Genomic DNA, 12,269 nt, shown 5'->3' with positions numbered 1-12,269 from the left:
GAGTTAAACTGTGTCAGAACAAAATAATCTTAATTATGTCAGATAACACTTAAGCAAAACATGGTCAGGTCAAAGTGAATAATTTTGGGTTCCAAATTTTTATCAATTTTACTGGTAGTCCACTGTATAAAGAATTTTTGGGTATAATATGTCATAGTTTACTTTATTTAGCTATCCTCACTTACATAAATGATCTACGTCCTGCACCCACTAGTAAAAATATATCAAAAATATCAGAAATGTCTGAATAATTTTTGGTTTGACTGTACATAATGTTGAATATAATGTATAACAATGCAATAAGGGAATATCTGTGGATCCTGATAAAGCCAGATGTCTTATGTTACTAGTAAAATGTGGTCTACGTTATTTTAGTCAATGACAGAGCGTAAACATATTCATCTAAAATGAATCTGAATCATGAATATTTTTATTCCGGTGTCAACATTGTCCTGTGCATTGGGTTACCAGCACCAAGTCCAAGCCTGTTCATTTCCACCCCCAATGTAATCAACAGTTAATTTTTTGTTATCCTTTTACCATATGTCTTGAAGTATCGCAATAATATCATATTGTGAGTTCAGTATCATGATATGTATCGAATCGTGACATGAGGGTATCGTTACATCTCTACCTTTAACATAAAAAAGAACACAGATGTATAGTAACGAAGTAGAGCTACTTCACTACTGTACTTAAGTACTAAAATGCGGTATCTGTACTTTACTAAAGTATTATTTTTTTCTCCTACTTCCACTTTTACTTCAGTACATATTTTCGATGAGTTTAATACTTTTACTCCGATATTTTTTTATGTGCTGCATCGTTACTCGTTACAATTATAAAAATGTTACGAACCATTCCATTCCAAACCCACATTACCACTGCCAGAACGGTGGATGGCAGGTTTGATTAAGCTGGCACATCATTGAGCGAATCAAGCGATTAAGAAGACTGCGCATGCTCCCGTTCTGCCTTTTGATCAGCGAAAAAGATGGACGAACCAAAAACACCACCTTCATCCCATCAGTAAGTTAAGCCCTTTTGCTAACTAGCGACATGCTGCGGTGTTCACTTAACGTTAACTAGCTGGCTATCATAAAGGCTGTCACGCAGCGCGTTGAATGGTATTTTTGACCCATCACTAATGTCAACTTTCTCTTATTTTATGACAGCTTACTGTTGCCAAAAATAAATCGTAGAGCATGTCTCCTTGGTGCTGCTTAATCACACGCCCGTTTTTATAGTGTAGTAGTGTTTTATAGGTTAATGGTAGTATAGATTTACACTGACATAACTAATGCAGGAGTTTTCCTGCACTGAAATGTTTTTGGCGGCTGCCAAAGTCTTATTTGTTCGGTGAGTGATGTAGAACAGAATGCCTGCTGCGCTTGTCAGGGCGCATATAAGAACGAGCAGCGAGAGAGAGAGAGAGAGAGAGAGAGAGAGAGAGAGAGAGAGAGAGAGAGAGCACCCCGGCCGCGCGCGCGCATTCACCGTCTTAAAACAACACGAGCGCTGTCTTGCTCTCAAATTGCTCTCTATTTGTTTACATAGTTAATGTGCACTGTGAAGTAACATATACAAACAATGAACAGCTGTATTTTTATTAACTAAGATTAACAAAGATTAATAAATACAGTAACAAATGTATTGACCATGGTTAGTTCATGTTGGTTATTAGTCTAATACATTAACTAATGTAGTGTTAACAAATCAAACCATATTATAAAGTGTTACAAACAAATCATTTACTAAGAACACCTCTTGAAATGAGAATATAAGTGTGCTTACCCCATTTTTTTAGTAAGAGTGGTTAGTAAGATTTAATCTTAATGAACTACAGTATTTTCAGGTTATTTATATGACAATGTGTAGAAAAATTACCTAAAAAAATAATTTAGCCTAGTTTAGACTGGAGTGAGGTGAAAACAGAAAAAAAGTGCAAAGCAAGTTGTCCTTAGATAGATGTTAATTTTATTCAATTGTATATGGTAGAAAATTAGACTATTAGTCAAAATAAACTTTTTGGTAATGAAATCAAAGTGCTGACAACAAAACAAAGCATCTCAACTTGTCTGCATCTCAAGTGGTACTTAATCACACTTAATCTGTTTGTTTACAAAAAGTTACAGCCAAAGGAATTGTGATTGTCCTTTAGATTTATCATATGAAATAATAAAAACAATATGATGTTCAAACTTTTGACTACTTTCTTTAATAACTACATAACACAATACTTGTACTTTTACTTTCAGTACTTGAGTAGTAAATTTTAAAATAAACTACTTGCAATACTTAAGTACAAAAAATGTTGAATACTTTAGTACTTCTACTTAAGTGTGGTGCTTAAAGAGCACTTCAACTTCTACTCAAGTCACTTTTTTGATAGAGCACTTGTACTTTTACTCAAGTCTCGGTCTCTAGTACTTTATACATCTCTGAAAAAGAACCTCCTAGACTCACAGAGATCATCTGGCCTGTCATAGTTCATTCGTTCACGTTGCCGCCTGAGGGTCCCTTACTGGCTTCCTCTCATGTTCCTCAGGCTGATTTAATGGATGAGGATTATCCAGGTAAATTCTGGTGTGGACATATGCCCTCAAATAACATTCACAGGACACAGAAACAGCAAACTGTCAGCCTTAGCACACTGTCAGGAGTTCAGACTGACCTTTAAAGCATGAATTTATGTTTCTTAGCATGAAACAACAGCATGAACATGTGCTTGCTTTGATCCCCATACATACCTGCACACTTAAAATATACTAACTTAATGTGGGCACAGACTGCACATTGTGGAAACTGCAAGAGAGATGCGTTTAAATATACAAAGCAACAAAAATGGATTCAGACAGCCACTGAAAGTTGGACGTTTAATTTGGGTCTCCAGTTACCTCTGCACGCACAAGCTTTTGAAGCATTACGTTCACAGTTCGTGAGGGAGACGTGTTAGAGAACAGCAGGGGTCTGTACCTCTTACAAGCTTTAAGGTCGGTCATTAATTACCCAATGTGGCTATAAATGCAGTGATATTGTGCTTTAAAATGTCATAAGGAACCGATTAGGAGCACAGATGTTTTAGAGGGGAAAGGGTGGTGTCATCAATGACATCATTATCTGGCCTCCTTGTCATCATATGTCATTGCACGCCCTTTTGAACGTTTTCTTGTTTCAGATTCAGCATTTTTGCACATCGTAAAAGTGCACGATGGATTGTTAAACTTCGCCTTGTTGAAAAATTCTGGATTGGAAAATGAAATTCTAGTGTTGACATCTTGTTCAAGTACACTGTGTAACAGTTTTTTTTTGTTTTGTTTTTTACAAAAAAACAAGTTTATGTTACATATGAAGACAATTAGGTATGAAATTGCTGGTAAACCAGTGGGATTTTTCCATATCTGGGAATCTTTTTCAAGAGTATAACACAGGATAACATCTAATGGCAATAATGTATGCACTTTTTAACCAGGTTATCTAGTATAATTTACTTAGCATTGTAACTTATTTTATATATATATATATATATATATATATATATATATATATATATACACACACTTTTTTAGTGGATAAGAGGAAGGTTAAGGATCATAGTTTGTTTGGTTTATATAATGTGAAATGTTTTAAGAATCATTCAAAAAAAAAAAACCTTTGGATACAAAACTTCATCTCTCCGTACTTAAAAGGTTAGTTCACCCAAAAATGAAAATTCTGTCATTAATTACTCACCCTCACGTCGTTCCACACCCGTAAGACCTTCATTAATCTTCAGAACACAAATTAAGATATTTTTGATGAAATCCGATGGCTCTGTGAGGCCTCCATTGACAGCAAGATAATTAACTCTTTCAATGCCCAGAAAGCTACTTAAAGGGTTAGTTCACCCAAAAAATGAAAATTCTGTCATTTATTACTTACCCTCATGCCGTTCCACACCCGTAAGACCTTTGTTAATCTTATTTTTCGTTAAAGATATTTTAGTTGAAATCTGATGGCTCCGTGAGGCCTGCATAGGGAGCAATGACACTTCCTCTCTCAAGATCCATAAAGGTACTAAAAACATATTTAAATCGGTTCATGTGAGTACAGTGGTTCAATATTAATATTATAAAGCGACGAGAATATTTTTGGAGCCCCAAAAAAACTAAATAACAACTTATTTAGTGATGGCCGATTTCAAAACACTGCTTCAGGAAGCATCGGAGCACAAATGAATCAGTGTGTTGAATCTGCTGTTCGGAGCGCCAAAGTCACATGATTTCAGCAGTTGGCAGTTTGAACCTGATCTGAGTCATGATTCGTCATGAAGTAATAAATGACAGAATTTTCATTTTTGGGTGAACTAACCCTTTAAGACATTTTTAAAACGTTAATGTGACTACAGTGGTTCAACCTTAATGTTATAAAGCGACAAGAATACATTTTGTGCACCATAAAAAAAAAAAAACGACTTTATTCAACAATATTTAGTGATTGGCGATTTCAAAACACTGCTTCATGAAGCACTTCGAAACACTTAACAAATCTTTTGTTTCGAATCAGTGGTTCGGTTCAAACTGCCAAAGTCACACCCCCCAGTGGTGAGCCATTGAAATTTCGAAACACTTATGACCTAACTAAGCCTCGTTTACTGAAATCACGTGACTTTGGCAGTTTGATACACGCTCCGAACCACTGATTCGAAACAAAAGATTCGTAAATCTGGCAATGGAGGCCTCACTGAGCTATCGGATTTGATCAAAAATATCTTAATTTGTGTCCCGAAGATGAACAAAGGTCTTACGGGTGTGGAGCAACATGAGGGTGAGTAATTAATGACAGAATTTTCATTTTTTGGGTGAACTAACCCTTTAAAAACAGTGGCTTTTTAGTATGCAAAAATCCTCACTTAATGTGGGGAAGTCAGAATCACTCCCACACAGCCAAGGGCTTGATTTTACACATGACTTCATTTACTAGGGGAAACAATGACATGTGGAAGGAAAACACAAGAGTGGCTACAGTATCATCAGTTGGATACGAGCCCCAATAAACAAGCGCATGTGGACCATAAATGCCTCACTCTTTACTATGATTATGATTCAATAAGACATTCCGGTTCACTTTGAGTGCAGGCTGCTTTGGGGTGCTCTATTTATAGATTAAGGATGCAAAAGCCACCAAAAATGTCTCCCTTCTAAAAGAAACCTTTGCATGCAGTGCAGCGATGAGTTAGCTGAACAGGTCAGGTGCCCAAAAGTCACCTTGCACCTGCCTATCCTTTTCCACATGCCTTAAAGCTCAAGATGACACATGCTAGACCAGATGGATGGTGACAACGAGAAAAGCATGAGCAGACACTTTTGTAGGGTACAGAAATATTCTTTCTATGCCTTTGGGAGGTACATATAGAAGAAAAAGGGAGCGCATAAAGTGTGAATAGGAACTTACTCTTCTCCTTGGAGAAAGAGAAAAGGAACAGAAAGGACAGATGCAATCCTCCAGAGATTGATCCTGGTTGTCAATGCGATACAGTCCAGCTGAAACAGAAAGAAACATCTAAATCCCTTTTTGCTTCCTGTGACACTGTGCCTCGTGCTGTGATGCTCTTTGGTTTAAGGACTGAAGAATATCAGAGTTCCCAGCCTCTCAGCCAATCAGAGCGCTCTGCTCCATCCCCCCCCTCCCTTCCCTCCCTTCCCTAAAGTTCCTCCAGCAGTAGCCAGCAGAGACTGGAGAGATGTTTTAAAAAGCAAGGGCCACTGCAGCATTACAGCGCGATGCTGATGTGTCTCAAATTATCAAGCACAAGAGAAATAGGAGTGTTTATGTGAATGTCTATCATGGGGATATGCAATCAGCTGAGAGTTTCCTTTTGGAAATGAATCGTGAAATTTGAGCGTCAGACATCAGTTGTGCTACTCGCACTGTTTACCTCTATAGTCCATTTGGTGGCTGGAGTTCTCATTTCACATGCTCTCTAAGTGATCCCTGGTGATCAGGGGAGAACGGGGCTAGTTGTCACACTTCATACTTCTGAAAAATGTGGAAGTCAATTTTTATATAAGTATATGGTAACACTTTATTTTAAGGTGACGTAGTTACACATTACTACATGTACTTAGTATAGTAATAACAGTAAATTATGCATAATTACAAGTAACTAACTGTAAACTAAACCCTAACCTTAACTCTATAGTAAGTTCATGTAGTTAATTAATATTACTCAGTACTTATTTGAGTAAGTACAATCTAACTATGTCAACTTAAAATAAAGTGTAACCAAGCATATATCTTAAAGTCACAGCCACAAAAAAAAAACAAGCTATTGAACATTTCCAGCACCTTTACCCTGGGGGAAAAAGACACAGCTCACTGAACACAAGCTGATCTTTTGTGACAACATGCACCAATGGCAAAAATCAAACAGTGAAGCTATTATGAAACAAAACAAATCATGAAAAAACATAAAAAAGGTAATATACAAAAATATAAAATCTGTTTGGAAAAATATTACTGAATTTATAACATTTAAAAACACATGTGACAACTTGTTTAGTCAAGACAATCATGTCCTGAGCAGCCAAAAAAAATAAATAAATAATAATAATTGTTTATCCAGCAGCTATAGCAAAAATAAGATATTGGAATTTGGAGGACAGAAATTACAACGTTTTTTTAATGAAATTTAAAGGCACAATATGTAATTTTCGCCACTAGAGGTCGCTTATTTAAAACAAAGGTGTAGCTTGATGACGCTTTGATTTCACGGAATCGTGGGAGGTGTCGTCTTCACCTTTACAGCCGGTGTAAAAGAATCCGACAAGATATGAACAGAACTCATATTCATAGATGAGCTAATGTATTAAACATTACTGTAGTATGAAGCAGGGTGTGGCTGAAAGCCGTTGGAGCGGAACAAGGCCGTTGGAGCGATTGCTAATGAGAGACAAGCATGGTATACACGGCTCTAGAGCAGTGGAGCTTTTATCATACCTCAGACGACTGCTTCCTGTTCTTCCGCTCATGTGTATGTGCGGTAAATCAGCGCTGTTTTATCATATTATATACATGTGTGTTGAAAATTGTTATAATGCTACTCTGTGCATTCGCTTGGCAGCTGCTATGAGACGCTTGTTGCCCACTGCAGTAAGCTAGATCGATATTAGGCATGGTAAAACATGGTGCTCGCTGTAAATCAAGAAAATGAGATTTTAACAATAAGACAGCTGTTTTGAACTATATAACAATGATTAGTTTTCTGTTGATGAATGTATCCAAACAGTTGTTCATATGTCTAATAAAAATATATCATAATCATCTTTGGTGTTGCCATGGTTTCTACAAAATAAAACCAGAAATAGAGGATAACACTGGTATGATGTCATAGGCGACGCATGGACACGATCCGTGTCCTGGTTAAAATTGCTTATTTCTTTGGATTTAAACATTCCTGGAAACATTTAGGATAATGTAAGTACACAAGTCAATAAAATATATAACATTGTTCTAGTGGTTTTTAGATATTTTAATCTAAAAATCTTAGATATTGTGCTTTTAAATTTGCCATTTGAGAGGTTTTTTTTCCCACCAAATAAATATGTGGACAGGACATTTTATCCAAGTCAAGACACTGCAACAATATGACAATATATTACAGTATGAAAGTGATTTTTAACAATAACATCCAAAATTGAGAATGTTAAATCAATATAAATTAGATTTTTTTTTTTTTTTTTTTTTGAAAATCGTGTTACAGCAAAATACATGATGAAAAACTTCATTAAAGACAAATGATGCACACGGATAAATCCTTTATAGTAAGCAGTACTGCAGTATTCCAAAAAAAAAAAAAAAACTAATAATAATAATAATAATAAATTGATTCATGGTGCCTTTAAGAACGGTCTTGTACTTTTCTGTTTGATTTGTCTTTTTGTTAAATTTTCAAATTCTCGCACTCGTAATGTTGTGATTCACCTCATAGCCGATTGGTTACTTGATTCTGATTGGTCAATCATGGCATTCAGCATCTAATATTTCCACTTCTAATATTAGAAGTGGAAATATAAAGCTGCATTCACGTCACCTCGTATTTACCGGAATCTTGAAATGACAACACGTGACGTAATAGAGGTTATGCATCGATGTCATTTTCCCGCCGGAACGCGCTCCCTCAGCTGGACTGAGTGGCAAAAGAACCTGCTGCGTAACTGGATTAATAGGAGAAACGGCGAAAACGCGAGTAAAACTAACGAATTACCCTAAAGGTTGGACTCGAAAGTGTTTCTTACAACTTGTCAAATAAACCTAATCCATGGATATGACATGCAGCCAGGAGTCGTGTTTCCTGACATTTATATGTGCCTGATTTGACGCCGGGAAAATCCATAAAGCAAATCTGGCTGTGAATATTTTACAATATCGGTAGGTTTAAATCTGCTTAATCACTTATATCAATGTTATATCGTCATATTGTCCAGCCCTAAAACATATATAGTTTTATAGTATAGTTTTTGACAGTGTTGTTTATTTAAAAACACCCAATTATGCATAATATAAGATGGAAAATATTTAATTGATGAGTCGTCAACATAATATATAACAATACAATATATAAGGTATGATTTTACCTCAAAATCCAACAATTCGACACAAAATGATAACTGCAAATCCATGTTTCTTTGCCTGGAGTCCAGCTGTTTCTGTGACTTGCAGTGATCCATTTGCTTCTTTTTTTGTTGCTTTCTCTAGTTTTTAAATATATACCTCAGGGTTTGTGTCAAATCTATTTGTACAGTCAGCCGCAAAGCTCTTTCCCGTTTTGAATGTGTTTTGTGTGTTTTTCGCGACATTCACGCTAAAAACCAATGCTGCAGCTCAGTCTTTTGCCACTCAGCGTGTAACCGCAGTCCTAACGGTCGACGGTGACGTCACGTGCATACTCTCTATTCGGAGCTGTTCCATGCGTTTCCATGGCACCACTATCAAAGCCTAAATCAATCTACTACAGCGGTCAGGTGGTACAGCGGCCACGTGGTACATCTATGAGCTTTCAGAAAATTCCCAGCTTACAAGCTGTAATTACGAGCTCTACGAGGACGTGGACGCTTTTTACAAGCTAGAATCTTGTAACTACAAGAATTACGAGGCCGCGTGAACGCACCTTTAGACCGCTGAATGCCATGATTGACCAATCAGAATCAAGTATTACAGAGCGCCATATAATAAAACAAACTAATGCCCAAAAAGTCACGCATATGGAGATAATCAGCTCTATATTGTCATAGTCTAGTTATCTCAGCCAGTAGTTTATGTTCTCAGAGTCTAGCCAACTTCTAGCGGGCAAGGGAAGCAAACAAATCATATTTATAATAAATTACTCTGGGATATCTAGCTACGATATATTAAACTCATTACCAACATTTTTGTGAGGCACTGTCTGGAGTTCCTATGTGGTATGTTTGTTATTGTTTACAGATGTTTGATGGGAAATTGAGTTATCGGGAATTACATTTACGCACATAGCAAATGTTAGCTGTATTTATAAATACTGTGAACGCAGCACTGAGCTCTGTCCTCCTGACCAATGTCTGTCATGATTTCCCATCTGCTTAGAATGTTTGGACACACAAGCAGCTCAAACACAAACATATTAGACAGGTCCAAATGTATGATACTGATCTCACAGTATGTCAGAGCCAGTTCAAATTTTGATAACACTTTTGTCCATCTTGATAAGGATAAAATCAATACACTTTTCAAAAAAAGATAAATAACACAAAAACAATGATCCATGGTGAGGATTAGGTAAAAACACCCATTTTAAATTAATTGTGATTTTCATTTGAACGGTACTAACAGCTGTTCTTTAAATGTCTGAAGTTCTTTTTCTTCTTTTCTTCCCTATTGTGATGTATATCCGAGTGAAACAGCTTCTCAAACAAGAAAAAATGAAGGGCCGGATTTGACTTTTTCCATCGTTATTCTCTGAAATTATTCAGCTCTTAAATGTCATTCACATTACGTGACATAAGTTAAATTTTAGTCTTTTTTATTACAAAAAGCTATTATACAGCTTCAGAAGACTTATAACTCATAACACATGAGCTGTGGACTCTTGGACATTTTTGGAGCTCAACAGAATACTTAACCATTTTTACATAAATTGTTGCATTGAATTGAATGACACGAGTGTATATAAGAACAGATTCATGAATGATTTGTGATGAAAGTGAACGGTGACTGGGGTTCTGCTTTTAGGTTCTACAGACAGAAAGTCAAACCGGTTTGAAATGTCAGAAGGATGAGGAAATGATTGTTATTTTCACAACCATCACGTTAATAACATTACTAACAATACATTTTGTACTTTGCAGGGATCTTGGCATATTATGCTGAAATACAAGTTTGAACAGGAATGTTCGCCTTGTTTGCTCTTTTAGACCTGAAAATCAAGTGCCAGGACCATCTACTAGAAAAGAGGTAAAAAGAAGCGTGACAGAAAATGAAGCTGCTGCACCTATATTCACTTTTATGACTCATTAATACCTTGAATGTCCCTTATAAATATGTTTTATTTATATTGATTGATTTTTACATTGCAACAGAGTAAAGGTGCGGTTACATTTGACAGTGAAACAGTGACGTCAGACTTAACAAGCGGATTACAGTTAAGTATACAAAAACATATTTGATGCACTTTTATTTAGTGTAGTCAAGATGTTAACCCTTCTTATGTTCTTATATTATCCTTTCATTAGAATTTACAGAACAGGTGCATGAGAGAAATACAATACAACAGGTAAAAGCAAAATAATAATAGTTAAAATGGGCTATTTTTTTTTTTTTTTGTAAATCATATTCTATAGTGGAAAAAGATTTATTGCATAAAATGCCCAACTTTACAGCAGAAAAAATATGTTTACAGCCTGGTACAAAAAAGTGGTTTTGATCTATGTAGCTAATTTTGCCCTTCATGACAACTGTGAGGGGGGTGAATTTTTTTATAACTCATCCGTTTAAATTCTTAAAGTTCTGCATAATTAAGGGCGTGGCCACTTGAGCGACAGGTGGATTGCCGCTGCTGTCACTACTAGCCTTTGGTCTGCTGTCTCAGCTCCACCCACATCCCACCTCTTTGCCCATTTTTGGTTAACCCGGGAGTGACGCTGCCAAGATGGCGACAAATGGCTCCGCCCACTTTGGGCTTCAAAAATGCTTTTCAGAAACCTACGGGTGACGTCACGGACACTACATCCATTGTTTTATACAGTCTATGGTAAGAGCCCTTTAAGTCAACCATGAGCATGAAATGTAGGGCTATTCTTTTTTTAAGTTATAACACTGAAAATCAATAAGCAGAATAACTGATACTATTTGAGTGGCTATTACAATGATTCACGTTTCAACAAAAAAAAAATTCAATACCGCAAGTAAAAACAAGAGAAGAAGAAAAACAGTTCTAGCTCTAATCAGTTCTAATTGTGAAAAAAAAAAAACCTTAAGAAACACTAATTCAATTCTTATTGCAAATAAGTTTGCAATAAGTAAATGGCAAACTTATTCAGGAATCAAATATTGATGGGACATTTAAGAGAATTCAAGTTATTTGTAGTCTTAAGATGGAATTAAAATAGCCTGCGATAGAAGCTCAGAAGGCATGAAATGTCGCCCAACAGCAAGTGTTTACATCCAGATTTATGTGACATTAACACCTATCACCTTTCCCAGAATGTGCACATGTACATGTATTTTTTTTTTCTTTTTTCCAAACTGCATCTGTTGAATCAGTAATGACCGTGCAGCTGTGCAGTCCCAGTGTGTTGGATCACCATTAGTAAACAATTTACCACATCTGTTTGACATAATCCTTCTGTCAACAACATTCTTGGTGGCTAAAAAGAAAAAAGATAGAAAAAAAAAAAAGAAAAAAAAAAAAAAAGTTCTTTATTTCTCTTACTAAAATCACATCCATATCACTCATTCCACACAATGATGTCCAAACATTTAAACTACAATATTAAAAACATTGCAGTCTAGTAGAGCATTAAAAGGAACAAAATACCTAAATGAAGCTGATTTTTTTTCCATCTCTCTAAATAACATTGTTTGATGAAGGGGGCTGTGCAGCATTTAACATGTTCATTAGTGCAGTAAATTTTCCCTGCAGCATTTGTCAGTAGTTTTTTATTTCATTCTTTGGTAACATTGAGAGGGGTTTCACTTTGTAAATTAATCTAATTAGGAGATCTCACCTCAAAATGACAAAAGTAGGAGGTGTGGGA

The 12,269-nt window shown here is 36.0% G+C and overlaps 1 protein-coding gene and 1 long non-coding RNA gene across 2 annotated transcripts in view; one reads left to right on the top strand and one right to left on the bottom strand.

Annotated features, from left to right (window-relative positions):
* The window catches only part of pde4d (phosphodiesterase 4D, cAMP-specific), a 148,136-nt gene extending 142,550 nt beyond the window's left edge, over positions 1 to 5,586 (bottom strand). Inside the window, exon 1 of the mRNA XM_048208699.1 lies at positions 5,434 to 5,586. The gene's annotated coding sequence lies outside the window, so the exon portion shown is untranslated. The remainder of the gene's footprint in view (positions 1 to 5,433) is intronic.
* Positions 5,587 to 8,362: 2,776 nt separating this feature from the next.
* Positions 8,363 to 10,784, top strand: LOC125279430. The gene is made up of 4 exons (XR_007187386.1): positions 8,363 to 8,409; positions 10,362 to 10,467; positions 10,593 to 10,654; positions 10,746 to 10,784. It is a non-coding gene; the product is annotated as an uncharacterized LOC125279430 (long non-coding RNA).
* Positions 10,785 to 12,269: the final 1,485 nt, after the last annotated feature.

This window comes from Megalobrama amblycephala, linkage group LG12, assembly GCF_018812025.1.
Source record: "Megalobrama amblycephala isolate DHTTF-2021 linkage group LG12, ASM1881202v1, whole genome shotgun sequence".
Lineage (NCBI taxonomy): Eukaryota > Metazoa > Chordata > Actinopteri > Cypriniformes > Xenocyprididae > Megalobrama > Megalobrama amblycephala.
This window is presented reverse-complemented; position numbering and strand designations above follow the sequence as displayed.